The sequence below is a fragment of the Balaenoptera ricei genome, chromosome 18 (genome assembly GCF_028023285.1).
Source record: "Balaenoptera ricei isolate mBalRic1 chromosome 18, mBalRic1.hap2, whole genome shotgun sequence".
NCBI lineage: Eukaryota > Metazoa > Chordata > Mammalia > Artiodactyla > Balaenopteridae > Balaenoptera > Balaenoptera ricei.
The window spans coordinates 60023285-60039210 of NC_082656.1; the positions used below are offsets into that span (position 1 = coordinate 60023285).

The window sequence follows — 15926 nt, forward strand, 5'->3', positions numbered from 1 at the left end:
TCTATTTTCACAACTTTATTCTAAATGATTAATTCTTAAAGCCTTCACTTATACTCTTTTAAATCAAACCTTTATTAATAACAAATGTTGCTTGAAAGGGTATGCATTTTCAAGCCCTTTGTATTTTGTGGGGTAGTTTGAGTTGTATCACTTCAAAACTGCAAACTCTGTTTTTAAATTAGTAAATAGATACCTGAAGTACTATTTTTGCAGGCTTTGCACAGGCCCCTGTCTACTACTTTGATATAGTCTATACATAGTCTGTATACATCCTGTATTCTGAGCTGGTAAAATACATTGGAACTAACATACTAAATATTTTATGTGCTTTTACAAGTGCAATGTGCAAAAACACATACATTAGTCTCATTGATGACTCTAAAGTGGATTGACATTTGGTGATAATGCCTAAACCTTTTGACTCTTGTATAAAGAATATAGCCCCCCTTCACTTTTGCCTTAACTTGGAGGTGGCATGTTTAAATTTTCACATATACTTAAAGAGCTTATCTGATCTTGTTTCCTACTGTGTAGTTTTATTTAAATCTTAATAATTTTTATGCTATAGCCTTTAATGATGTTTGTGACTAAGAGTAAAGCCAAATTAAAATGGAAAACCCTTCAAAATACTTACAAATGAAACGGGTTGATGTCTAGGATTTGCTTCAAAATAATGTGAGGTAGGAGAAAGGAGTGTAGATGAAGAAGAAAGGAGTGTAGATGAAACAATATCAGTCAAGTTTTGATAAATGTAGAAACCTCTTCATGAGGTCACTTGTGGTAGGCCCTTATGTAGCTTCAGGATGGGGGCTGGTTATCAGAAAGAACAACCACATGATTAGTGGGTTGGAGCTTTGAGCTAGCATAAATTCCAGGGAGAGGAGGGTGGCTAGAGTTTGAGTTCAAATACATGGCCAGTGATTTAATCAGTCATGCCTACATGATGAAATCCCAAATAATTCTCTGTACACCTGAGCCAGTAGAACTTCCTAACTGGTAAACAACATTGATGTGCCAGGAGGGTAACACTTCCTGATTCCTGAGGAGAAGGCATAGAAGCTCTGTGCTCCCTCCCTGAATCCATCCTATGTGTATCCTGTGTAATAAAACTATAATTTAAGTATAGCACTTTCCTGTACGCTGTGAATCATCCTAAGAAGATTCACAAATAATCAAACCTGAGGAGATCTATCATGGGAACCCCCATCTTTGTAGCTAAGTTTTCAGAAGAGGGATAGCCTGAGGATACCCCCAAGACTTGCAGCTGACATCTGAAGTGAGAGCAGTCTTACGGAGAACTTTTCCCTTGACCTGTGAGGTCTAACTCAGGTGGTTAGTGTCAGAATTTAACTGTAGTATACCCAGTTGGTCAGACCAGTTGGAGTAAACATAATTGTCTTTTGACTAAAGTTTACATTTATTTTGACATAAATTTTCCTTTTATATAGCTTTTTATTTTCCCATCTGTCCCTATTCTCTAATTCAAATTGGTGTCATAGAAATACCAAAATGATTATATTTCCTAATCATACATAGCACTTATCTCCATGTGAATGCTCATGACACTCCCTTTGTCTAGAATGTCTTTCTTATAGCACATAAATATCATCCAGCATGATCGAGTGATTCTTTTATACTCAGTTTAGTAATCACTTCTCCAGGGTGTTTTCCCAACTACCATCCAACAACCTCTTCCCACTCCAATACCCATACCCACTGCTAAAAAAAACTTAAAGTACCTCTTTTTAGTATTTTTATCAAACCTTGTGTATATCTCTATTATTGTACTTGTACATCTTTCATAATGCTCATGTAACTGTTTTCCACAGGATGCTGTTAGCGCCTCAAGAATGAGATTCTATTTTCCTGGTTTGTTTTTTGTTTATCCCCAGGACCTAGCTCAATGGTTGCAACAAAGTATGGGCAATAAATATTTGTTGTGGGAATTATTTGAATGAAGTGAATACATTTGTGTATGTCTTTCATAATGTGCTTTTGTTGTTCTCTAGATCTAGGCTTATTATGGGATTTATTCTATGGAAGTTATTTTGGAATTAACTTTAAATAGGCTTTTCTGTGGGACGGGGAACACTGTTTACCTTGTAACTTTTTCTATAAATTTCCTTCATGTTCAAATTAATCTATTCCATTTGCTTTGCGCACTTTTTCCTCTCTCAATTTGAAATGTCCTTGTACGTTTACATAGAAATATTTTGTAATTACATTATGATTTGGACATCTGAAATCTAAATAATAACTATATTAATTTTGAAAACATGTAATACTGACATAACGTTAGATCTTAAGCTTGAGGATTATACAAATATTTATCACTCAACGTTATCAACTGTTGAGTAGTGAAATCCTTAATTATTCTATTAGACTGCATCTTCATTACGCTGATTTTATTTTATTTTTTTTCTATCGTGTATGTAGAGCAGACTTCTTTTGGTCCAACAAACATCAAGACTGTGCCTCTATAAAGTCACTTATTTAGATGATGAGTGAAATTTCAATTACTCTAAATGCATGATCTGTGTGTAATTAAAAGACTGAAACAAGAAATTTGCTTTTTTTCCCTTAAAATTGCAGCTGAAATTATGTAGGCCCCTGGACTCCCACTGTAAGATAGTTGAGAATGATTATCGGAATCTTCCAGGAGAAAAATTTCCGTAAGTACTCTTGTCATCAAAAAAATTTTAAATCTTATATGCAGAGAATGGAAAATAATATATTTATATCTATATATACCAGTTTATTTTGTCCTAAGCTATTTCTTTGTAATTACGTAGAGGTGGATTAAATTTGTTTGTTTGAGATTCTCCCTTCCATCCAGGTTACTATGTCCATTTGTAGGCATTATTATGGTTGAAAAGTTAAAATAATATATATAATTTCTATCTTAAGAGTTTGACATTACCATTAGAAAAGGAAGTAAAAGTCAAATCTTTCAGCAGCTGCAAAAAACATGCCCTGCTCAGGACCCTGAACAAATGCTATCACTCAACAATATTTCTGAATGAATAAATGTATACATGGGGTGAGAATCACTCCATATTACTGAAAATTGCCTGGAAATTAGCACCAGATCCATTCCATTTATCTATTACCATATACGTCATCCTAGATTAAAACATTTTCATATAATTATATATTTTCTACTATATTCTAGAAAACGTCATTCCGTTTCTCTGATTTTAAAGTCCCAACCACCTTAAATATTGAGCTCAAGTTGCATCTCCTTATTGATGCCTCTGGCTTAAAATTAATTTCCCTTTTCTTTGGTACTAGTGCACAGTGTATCACAAATTAGTACTTTCTTGCCCTCTAACTTTAATCTGTGTAAACTGTGCACATCTAGTTAGATAAAAAGCTCTTTCAGATCACCAAGAAGGTCTTAGTTTTCTGTGCTATTTCCCTATTTCAACAAACAACGCAGCAAATATAGTGCCAAACACTGAGTGGATGTACTATACGTAATGACTAATTGATTGATTAGAAGAATGACTAAACTTTCTACTCAATGTGACCTTTTCTAAGAAGCCTTCCAAAATGAAAAGAAAGCCTTAGGCTAATATATTTAAACAATTTGCATAACAATGTATTTTCCCTTGTGGGTTTAGCTTTATTCATTTATATGTAAATGATTGCATATATGTGACCATATCAATTTAATAAGGAAGGAGACAAAAGGCACAGACAGAGAGACAAACAATATGAATATCACTGCTGTAGAGTGTTAGCTCTGGAATAAATATGCCTGGATTCTTAGCTCTGTCAGATGTCAGCTCTTTTATCTTGAGCAAATTGCCTAACTCGGGTGTCTTATGATTTCATCCAAAAAATGGTGATAATTGTAACCACTTCACACTTTTTTTTTGGAAAATGAATGGGGGATAAATGAGAAATAGACAAAACTGTGTGTGTATATATACATATATATCATTATAGGTTGTTATGAACTGTAGTATAAGCATATACATATATACACATACAGTTCAGAACTTACTCTATATTGTGATCACCATAATATTATATCATTCTTAGACAGTCTTTCAAGACTAGTTGTTTTGGGGATCTAGTTAAAGAAGATACCAAGTCAACCTCTGGGAAAGAACTCACTCTTAATAGAAATGTAGTTGTAGTACTTAGTATGACCTAGTAAAAATCCTCAAGGTCAGTAAAAGGATAATTTGAGTACCAAAGAGCATGTGTCATTTAGATCACCTTCTGACTCAGCCTGCAGGGACCGATGCCTGAATCCTAGGAGAAAATGTCACTAAAATATATGTCTGACATTTAGAGGAAAAGGTAACATGGTCCTGTAGCCTAAGTCAGAGAGCATAATGAGGATTATTGTTGGCAAATGATGACACAGATACAACCACTTAAGAGACATCCACAATGAAGAGCAGCTGGTAAGGCTTATTCGTTTTTGAGGCACTAGTTCAAGAGGCAAATGAGAAATACAGTTTTGCTGTGGTTTAGAGCTGTTTGTGGTTTTGGGGTGTTTTTCTAGCATTTTGGTAGTATTAGCAGCATCCTGACATCAGTTGCAAGAGCTATGCATGCTGGGAAACAAATCATCAAATGCTATGACTTGCCTAATAATTTTAAATAGCAGAATAGAAATAAAACAGACTTTCCTTCTGATTCAGTGCTCTTTGTCCTACTTGGCTGCCATCTTTACCTAGAGTTTCATATCTTGCTCATCTTCAAAGTCACTTGGCAGATATTTTTAAAATCCATAATATTGAGTCATTGAAAATTTGATTCAACATGTTGATGGCAGGTCCAGGAAGCATAGTTCTTCAGGTGTCCTTTCTTAATCTGAGACAGTCGGCTTTGGAAGCCACTGACCTAGACTAGGAATAATACTTTTTTTTTTTTTTAAGTTGTATTATTCATTCAGCTTTGGAATCAGCTAGCCTCGGTAAGTATTCTATTTCAACCATGTAATTAGTGGTCTGGGACAACTTTTCAGAACCTCATACTACTATTCCTTGATTAGACCTATTTAACAACAGTGTTGTGAAGATTACAAATGATGTGATATGGCATATTATAGGTACTCAACAAATGACATCTCTTATAAGGTGAATAATGATGACCTAAATAAAATTGCCCAGCATGTTATAAATGTTAATTTATACACCTTTTAAAATCATTACATTAATGATTTGTAAATATACCATATATAATGACTTATTTTCTAATAACATTTTTTATATAATGAGGTAAATATCATTGCAACCCACAACAAAGTATAACAAATTCTAAAAAATTAACATCGAAATTAATGAAATTTTACAGAACTGAAATTCTTTCTATTCTATGTAATAAAAATAAATTATTAAACATATAAAATACTTTTCATAGCAAACTACTTAGTTTGTTGAATTACATACCAAGGAAGTATTACTATTTTAATTCTAAGAACAGCCTATTTAGCGATTTTTTATAATAACTTGATTGTTTTGGGTGGTTGTTAGTTGTGCTTGTTTTCATTGCTACTTAGAAAAGTAAATCCAAATATTTTCAGGAATAGATAAGTTTGAGTTATCCAATTGATTTTCCCAGTCTTTAGGATTTTGAGAAGTAATAAAATCTAAGTGGCTTGGCTTCTCAGCAAAAAAACCTATTTATTTGTTTTTTTCTATGTTGTATAAAATTCACAATTTTACCACTCACCTTTTAAAATATTCTAATAAGAGAAATATAGTATGTTTATGAAGTTCAGTGATTAATTATATGAAAAAGTTTATAATATATACTTAGTCCAGTTTTATATCTTCCTGTAAATCAATATAAAGATGAAAGTAGTAGATATTGGAGTTTTATTGGATACTTCTGATATTGGAGTTTTCTGTTCTTTTTGAATGTATTTATAGAAACCTGTGCAATGCTTTGAATACTTTTTACCATACCCATGTGTGACAAAATATTCTTTACTGATGGTATAAATGGATTCAACTGCTTTGTCATTGCAATCAAGTTGACCCATTCATAGAGAATATTACAAAGTGGTATTTTTATTTTATAAATATATATCATATATAAGCATATATATTTTAATATAGAAACTACTATAGAAATAATGACATGTTTGAGTGCTGTTTTTGAAGACACAAATGAACATTTTTATGTCTTCTAAAACTTAGATAAGAGTTTAAAGAAAAAATTCTTTACTAAAGAGAACTTAAATACTTTCGATTCTTCGTGGTCCTAATTTATAATGTTCCTGGTCAAGATTTAAAATGTAACCAGTGTTAGTATTCAGCAGGATTCTGACAATCAGCAGATATTTTCCTAATATTATATCAAATTTTAGAAATCCATTCTTTCTAATACAAAGACTCCAAAATACAGTAATGTATTAGAGAGCTGTCATTAAATTTCTATTGTATAAAATAACAGTAAAAAGTAATTACAACACATATACTGAATTTGCTTGACATTCAAATTATGTATGGATAATGTTTCTGATCATGACTGGAAACATGGAAGGAGAAAGAAGACAAGACATAATCCTTTGTGTCAAGGTGCCTTCAATCAGATACAGAAGCTAGTTCCTAATTTAATAGAAAGCAGACTAAATTATCACTGTACTACATGTACAAATAATTCAAATTGATTATAGGCAATGGAAGTATTCATTCTGGTAAGGAACTAGAAGCAATGATAGAAGATAATATGTTTTGAATAGGTAGTGAAGGAGGGAAAAGAAGGGAAGAGTTTTAGAAAAGGCACAGTTTTGGAAAGTACCATATGCACATCTCTTCAGAGAATGGCAAATTGGTCTCTGGCTGAAGTATAAGACATTTCTGGGGCTAAAAATAAGAAAGAGGGAAAGATACAGTGACATATTCTAGAAGGTCCTGTATGCAAATTTAAGGAACTTGGTTTTTAATGCTCACTAAACAAACAATTATGGAAAAGAATAATGGCTTAAACTGTGTATTAGGATAACAACTAAACACAGTATGAAGACTATACAAAGTAAAAGGTTGGATTTTGAGTGAACAATTAGACCACTGCTAGGCAAGGGCTTATGAAATCTTGAATGGGCTATGGAGAAGGGTGGGGATAAGGGAATAAGGAAATGTTACAAAATAATTTAGTGCATTCTTTAAGATGAGGGTTAAAGGAAAGAGAGGTGACTATGAGATTTAGTCTTAGTGGTTGAGAGGATATTACAACTCAAAATACTAATTTACAGCAATGAAAATTTAAGAATCGTACTAAAATAATATGTGATTTTCTTTTGCTATTCTTAAAGCATTTGATTTTACATGAGTTTTCTTTAGAAAATCAAAACCTGTATAAATTTTAACATATTAGAGGTCTAAGCACAATCAGAATGATTGTAATTAATGAAAGGAGCTTTACATGTAACAATGCACAAAATACCACCTTCACTGTTAAATCTCTTAAATATGATTGTGATATTTCCCCATGATAAATGTTATTAATTCTCAGGGGTAATATTAGATGATATGATTCACTTTGTTATGATCAGAAATGTTCTCACCCTAATATTTATTTTTCCCTAACAGAAAATAATGGAGTTATGTATAATATGTGTTATATGTATAAATATTCCAAAATTAGGAAATTATTCATTCTATATTTGCAGACAAGTAGAATGGCACTTCTTATGTCTGGACGATGATATATGAGAATAAGAGCAATTCACAGAAAATCCCTAATGTCAACTGTACTTAATGTCTTCAATCTCCCCATACTAAAATTTAATCAAGTAACAATATAAGCTAAATTTTCTGCTTTAATATGGTATCTGACATGGATACCGTGAAGATATCAAATGGACAAACCCTTGCAAGATTAAAAAAAAAGATGTAGGAGCTGCTCTGTCAAAACTAATTTATAAACTCAAGGATGACAAGTTTATGGCTTCATAGAGCTATTTACCAATTCGTAACATAATAGTCATTTCAGTCATATGAAGTGCATGCATAAATACTGGTTTTTATGGCTCTATTAATTTTTATAACTTTGTGTAGGTTATTGACCTCTCTCTATATGCCTACAGGCTTTATGTCATAAAGATATGAACTTGAAAGCAATGAGTAAAACGTGAGTTAACATGCCTATGTTGGCCTTGAAAATTATTAATGAGAATAATTGGAAAGGAGTAACAAAAATGGTGAATCCTAGTTTCCTAAAAATTGCTATTATCCTTAATTAACTTAAAAGCCCTCTGAAGATGCAAACATTTTTTTAAGCTTTCATCATTGTATAGTTGATTTACAGTATTGTGTTAGTTTCAGATATACAGCAGTGATTCAGTTTTATATACACACAAACATACATATATATACATATAATTTTTTCAGGTTATTGTCTATATAGTTAATTATGAGGTATTGAATATTGTTCCCTGTGTTATACAGTAAATTCTTGTTGCTTATCTGTTCTATACATAGCAGTGTGTATCTGTTAATCCCATACCCTTCCTCCCCACTCCCTCTCCCCCCTTTGGTAATTGTAAGTTTGTTTTCTATGGAAGACATGAACTTTTGAAACATACTCTAAAAGTTTCTATTGATAGAGTAAGAATCCAGTGCCTATGCAGTTTTCTGATTTTAGCTAATCTGTTCTCCATTTTACTAGGCTTAGCTTTAAAAGCTAGAGTATAAAAAAAATTAATAGGCTAAATTAATTGGATTAAAAAAAATCAGGTGGGAAAAATTCACAAAAGGATGGTATTATAATAATAGTTACTGTTTGCTAAGAGCCAATCATATGCCCAGTGATGGACCAGGCCCTTAACTCGTTATTTACAATATTTTCCAATAAATGCTATTAACCATTTCTTTTTATAGATGCGGAATTTGAGACCCAGCAAGTATCATTAGTTAATTTAAAAAGTTACCTAGTTAGGACATGGAAAGTCAGGGTTCTAATGTAGAAATGTCTGACTTGTAGAATATTGGTTTTATGTGCATTTAAGTCAGTTTTGATCTGTAATTTCAAGATTCTTTTTCTAACAGGTGGGATGTCTGTTGACTGTGCCCAGCATTTCCTTCTATTTTTGAATCTCAGCTAATTATTCAGCAAGTGTAATAATATCACTTTCATATGACAAATTAAATTTAGAATCAGTGCCCGCACATTCAAATTAATCAATTGTCAAAGTAACATCTTTCTCTGTTGCCTTTCTATTTAATCCTGATAAAGAATCAAAGTGAATAGCTCAATTCCTACACTATTAACAGTAACTTGAACCTTCAAGATTTTACATTTCACGATCTTCATTGTTTTATCTTCTCAGCCATTAGCAACACATTTTTAAAAGGTGGATATGAACTAGGTCACGTATACAACTGTACAAGTTATATTTCAGTGTGCTTTTCTGGGTATCCATTCTTGCCTGTCGTCATTATTGGTTTGCATGATTTAAAAACAAACATTTAACATTAATTAGAGCCCTAAAAACGGCCTGTGCATGCTAAAATATGATACTTGTAACTTCTTCAAGTACCTACTTGAGATTTTCAAGTCCCTACTCTGCTCTTATCTGGCTCTTTGATTTATCTTTGATGCATTACACCATTTATATAAAATTTGGAGATTGATTTATCTATTAAAATTCTGAAGGAGGTAAAAGTAGCTCATCATTTTTCTTCTGCTCAAAGTGTTAGATCTACATTAAGATCATTTTCTGTTTCTCTTGGGCCTTTTAAAATTGTGTTCTAAGGTGAGAACAATGAATTACCTGACAGAAAAAGGTTTTACCTGCACTGCCAACCTTCCAGCTCATGATAAAATCATTTGAGGTAGTTTTTATGCAGCCTGTAATGGCTGCTGGCATGCAACTGTGACAGACAAGGGCCAGACATCACCTGTATCTCACAGATCACACAAAACCAGTGTATCAGGGGAGGAAGGAAGTGAAGGATGAGAACTTCAACTCACTTCATTTTGAAGAGACATGGCTTATATCTGTCTTCTACCTTTGGGGAAAACAAAAATGGCAGGGTTGCAATAAACCAAACTTTCCAAAAGGTGAAATGGTTCAAAAGATTAATCGAACCAGTAAGAACTGTATTGCAAAACTAAGAATATTACTGTATAAAATGGGTCTAGGATGAACCTTGAAAACATGAAACTAAATGAAAGAAGCCAAATAAAAGGCCACATATTATATAATTCCATATATATAGAATGTCCAGAATAGGCAAATCCATAAAGATAGAAAGTAGATAAATGGTTGCCAGAAAGGCATGGGGTTGGGGGCACAGTAGGGAGGGGCTGCCAATGAGTACAGGTTTCTTTTGGGGTGATGAAATTTTTCTAGAAATAAATAGTGGTGGAGATTGCACAATTTTAGTAAAAGCAGAATAACTGGATATTTTGAAAGACCGATTATTATAATATGTGAATTACTTTAAAAAAAAAAAAAGTGGCTTAAGCCACAACATTCTGAAGATATTAGAAACTTCCTGGATGAAAAAATATATATATATATTTGACTAAATACTAGGTAATCTAATTTTTTAATAAGCACACATATTCTGAAGTTAATTATTTTCAGACACTCGAAATACCCTTTAAGTAGAGTGTAAAATATATCTGACTCTTGAACAACGTGGGGGGTTAAGCTACATATAATTGATAGTTGGTCTTCACTATACGTGTTTCCTCCACCTCTGAGGATTCAGCCAACCATGAATCGTGTAGTACTGTAGTGTTTACTATTGAAAAACATCCGGGTATAAGTGGACCAGCTCAGTTTATACCCATGTTGTCCAAGGGTCAACTATATTTCAGAAAATGGGAAAGGCAAGAAGTCCTAAAGTTTTCAGAAATATTTCTTTTTATAGCGAGCATGATATTTGAAATCCAGGAGTCCCTAAACTCTTAGCCTAGAAGTACTGAAGAATTTGTCTTCACAAGACAGATGTATAAAATAGCCAGATAGTAAAAAATAGAAAAGCAAAGTGGACCCAGGTCAATGTTAGTATTTCTATTATTTATTCAAATTTTACTTTCTAGTATGGATATATACTTCAACGTCTTAATGCTGATTCTGAAGGAGAAAATTCTATGATTAAAAGAATCTAGCTTGCTGTCTTCTCTATGTCTCTTTTAGAGATGTGTAGTCTAAGAAGCTTTGTTTTAATAAAAATGGCACATTAAAATTGATTTTTTCCATAAAACCATTAACTTTACATGCTAATATTATAGCAACTTAGATATGCTGTAGTTAAGTGTAATGCTTATTGAAAAGCAATTGTGTTTATGGCTTACTCAAAACTTAATTTTTTTCCTCAAACACATTCAAAGCATCTGAAAGCACAATACAATTTTTGCAGTGTAGAACTCCAGCCCCAAATATATATTATTTATACAAATCCCTGCTTTATATAATTCTCAGTAGAAAAGCTAAATTCAAACAAAGCATCTTATTTTCTGCACCTGCATAGTACACAAGTTGAATTGCATATGAAAATAAATGTTTCATGTTTTGATTTGCAGTTATTTTTATTTGCTAAACTATCTCTTTAACAACTTAAAGTGGAAATGGGATTCAGTATGATGCAGTTAACATTTTAAAACTAATACTGAAATAACTAAAAGGAGAAACATTAAAGTAGAGTAACAGAAAGAATAAGACTTCTTACCTTGAAAATGGTTTTAGGTACTATTTACTGAGCATGTTTTAAAAACCCTCACACCATACACAAAAATAAACTCAAAATGGCTTAAAGACTTAAATCTAAGACATGACACTGTAAGACTCCTAGAAGAGAACAGAGGCAAAACATTCTCTGACATAAATTGTACCAACATTTTCTTAGGTCAGTCTCCCAAGGCAATAGAAATAAAAGTAAAAATAAACAAGTGGGACCTAATCAAACTTACAAGCTTTCACACAGCAAAGGAAACCAAAACAAACTGAAAAGACTACTTACAGAATGGAAGAAAATATTTGCAAACAAGTGACCAACAAGGGCATAACTTCCAAAATATACAAACAGCTCATACAACTCAGTAACAACAACAAAAAAACAACCCAATCAGAAAATGGGCAGAAGACCTAAGTAGACATCTCTCCAAAGCAGACATACTGATGGCCAAGAAGCATGTGAAAAGATGCTCAACATCACTAATTAGTAGAGAAATGCAAATAAAAACTACAATGAGGAACCACTTCACACCAGTCAGAATGGCCATCATTAAAAAGTCTACAAATAGAAATGCTGGAGAGGGTGTGGAGAAAAGGGAACCCTTCTACACCATTGGTGGGAATGTAAATTTGTGTAGCCACTATGGAAAACAGTATGGAGGTTCCTTAAAAAAAATAGAGTTACCATATGATCTAGCAATCCCACTTCTGGGCATATATCTGAAGAAAACTCCAAAAAGATACATGCACCCCAATGTTCATAGCAGTACTATTTGCAATAGCCAAGACATGGAAGCAACCTAAATGTCCATCAACAGAGGAATGGGTAAAGCAGATGTGGTACATATATACAATGGAATATTACTCAGCCATTAAAAAGAATGAAATAATGCCATTTGAAGCAACATGGATGGGACCTAGAGATTATCATATTATATCACTTATATGTGGAATCTAAAAAAATGCTACAAATGAACTTATTTACAAAACAGAAACAGGCTCACGGGTATAGAAAACAAACTTATGGTTGCCAAAAGGGAAAGGGAGGAGGGTTAAATTAGGAGTTTTGGATTAGCAGCTATAAACCACTATATATAAAATAGATAAGTAACAAGGTCCTATTGTATAGCACAGTATATATATGTGTGTGTGTGTATATATATATATATATACACATATATATATACATATATATATGTATATATATATATATATATATATAAAGCTGAATCACCTTGTTGTATACCAGAAACTAACACAACATTGTAAATCAACTCTACTTCAATAAAAATTTTTTAAAGTCCTGCTTATTTACAATATCAAGTAATCTTATCATACCTACAACTCATCATCATGAAAAAAAAAGCCTGAACAGTAAAGCAGTTAAACTTTCCCAAGGTCACACAATTTAACAAGACAACATTTAATGTCACTGCACGTTAATAAGTTAACATGTAATGAGATTAAAACATCTGTTTCAATAAATTCCACCATACCATACAACTGATTATAACACATACACGTGAAAAAATAAGAAACATAAAAACTACAAAAAATCCTTCTCTCCATCTAAATGGGGCAAATATTTGTAAAGCATACTTTGTAAAATTTGGTTTTCAAACAAAATATCTACAGAGCTATTTTGTAATCACTTACTAACTGACACATATTTAAAGTAACCAGTTGTTAAACTATTATGTTCAAGTCCTCTATTACCTACAAAGTTGTTTGAATGCACAAGAACTTCCTATTCTAGCATAGTGACACAAAGCAGCACCATGAGTGGAATAGATTTACACAACAGGGTGACGTTAAAGCTGTTTACTTCAGTTGAGGTAGTGTTAATAGGCCATGTTACCGTAATTTCTTGTGAAAGGAACAATATTGCTGCTTAATAAGCCATCCATTAATGAGAATGATGGTAGTTTTATGTAGAATGTATTCATCAAATTTAAAGGTAAAATGGCATCTTTTCCAAAAGGAAATGTATTATATTGCAAATATACTCCTGTATTGGAAGCAGACTTCTTATACATGTAGATTCTAGATATCAATGTGTATCCTCTCTTAATATCACTTAAATATGGTGAAATATAGTGCTAAATGTTTTATAAATAAAATGTTTCCTAGGGTTTAAAAGCCTCACAATACATCTTCCTTGTAATCGGTATAAAGTGTTTATAGTGATTAACAAGTTTAATGCTTGTTTTTAACATACTCTTTCATTATTTTTCTTAGGACATTAACAGTATGTTCTGTCATGGTGTGGTTTCTTTAAACAACCATTAAGATACGCTCTTTGCATACGAAGAAATTTTTCTTTTTCTGTGTACCCTACCATTAGAAAAACTCACCACATTATTTTTAATGTGTTTGTTATACAGAAGCCATTCCAGATTAAAGAATGCTAACAAGATTTTGATGCTAAGATAAAGGTACATGTATCAGATTTTGCATTACAAGAACAAAAACAAAATTTTTATGGCCAGAATTTAAACAACCCCAAACTAAGCCATCTCATAAATATTTAAGAAAATATATGTTTTTAAGATGTACATACAAAAAAAACATTGAAAAAGCATCTCTGGAAATGAAATGGTAATTGCCATTTCTTTCACAGCTAGTTTATTGCTGTGATTTGGTATAATAATTGAGACACTGATTTGCTCTAGGGTTGTGCTAGGGTTATACATTTATGGATAAAATGGAGAGCAGAGCATGTATTTATTAGATGTTAATGATATTCAGTCTATATCTAAATTGACTAATTTTTAGTCAAAAGAATCAGTCTTTTTACACCACCACAAGAAAGAGAGGCATAAAAAGTGAGAAGGAGAAAAAGAAAGAGAAGGGGGATTAAAATTTTAATGAACTTCACAGAGCCAGGCTAAACCTAGAGAGCATATTATTACAGACTATTTCTCTCCCAATTTAACCCAAAGCAACTTGTCAAGATTTGCTTCTTTATTGAAGGAAACCTTGAAAATTAGAACAGCAATGTTCATATTTATAGCAAGTGTAAATGATAAGCCCAAAGGTACTAACATCAAATGTAGTCAAGAACTATTCTAACAATTTTTATTGTTTTGTTATTTTTATTTGTCTCCAGTATCTTCAAGCCTGTATCTACAAGATGAAACCTTTGTTCAAAGAAAGCAACTGAAATATGGAGTGGAAAAGCATTTCCCAGTTTATTTCCTTTTCTAATTCCAACGCCTTGTTTCTCATCCTTTGTTATCTTAGTCACTAGGAAGGAACTACATGTGAAAGGGTTGTCATTGATGGTGAAGCAGTCATCGGTACCGAGATGGACCAAGACATCAATGCCTTTAACGATGGACTGCAAAGGGCACTTCTCCTTAAATTAATGTGAAATAAGTCCTGGGATTCCTTATCAAATTTCGGTACACTATAGTCAAATTATATTTGTATAATTCAGTCATTCACTTAAACATAATTTTGTAGAACTACAGTATATGTATAGGCATACATTTTAATATTTAAACAGTATTGGAATTTCAAATTCAGTTATATATATTTTTTGTTAGATAATATTTATACTTTTTAATTTCCATTTTGAAGCAAGATGGACATTTTAAATATACCTAGATATACTATCATTTTATAGTTTCAATTAAAATATTCTTTTTATTTTTGTACCTTCTGTTCAGTTGAACAGAATTATTGTCAAACCACAAATTTACCTAAAATGAGAAGGTTATGTTTATTTTGTTACTAGCACTATTTTTGTTTTCTTTCTGTATTTGGTCATTTCTTTTCCATCTTACTTTATCTTAGAAATTCTCATTTAATACACTGTGACCTTGATCTTCAAACACTGAACATGATGCTCCTCACATGCTCACACCCTTTACAGGCTGGCCTCAAGAAAATTCCACATCGTTTAGAGCTGCTTCAGTTGCTAATGGAATCTCAGCGTGATATGAATTCTCTAGATAACATGATGTCAGAAATACTGACTTTTATACTTCAAGAATACCTATCTTTGAAATCACACACACACATTTTATTATAATCATGTGCACAGTGTATTTATTATTTGTAATATTTGAGTAATTTCATTGCTTCCCTTGAGATGCGTGACACCATGGGCAATCAGAATATTGCTCACAAGAGGAAGAGAGGTGGCATGGAAGCTGGATAGACAACAGTCACCACTATAGGCACCTTCCTAACCAGAGCTATTGAGGAAGCAGCTATTGATTGATCTTTATGTAGTTGCATAACTGTCATTACATTTTGGCTTTACCAT

General features: G+C 32.3%; 1 long non-coding RNA gene across 1 annotated transcript in view; it reads left to right on the forward strand.

Moving 5' to 3' along the window:
- The window catches only part of LOC132352649 (uncharacterized), a 39677-nt gene extending 24585 nt beyond the window's left edge, over positions 1-15092 (forward strand). The window contains exons 2-3 of the long non-coding RNA XR_009498821.1: positions 2593-2672; positions 14763-15092. This is a non-coding gene — a long non-coding RNA (uncharacterized LOC132352649). The remainder of the gene's footprint in view (positions 1-2592; positions 2673-14762) is intronic.
- The last annotated feature ends 834 nt before the right edge of the window (positions 15093-15926 follow it).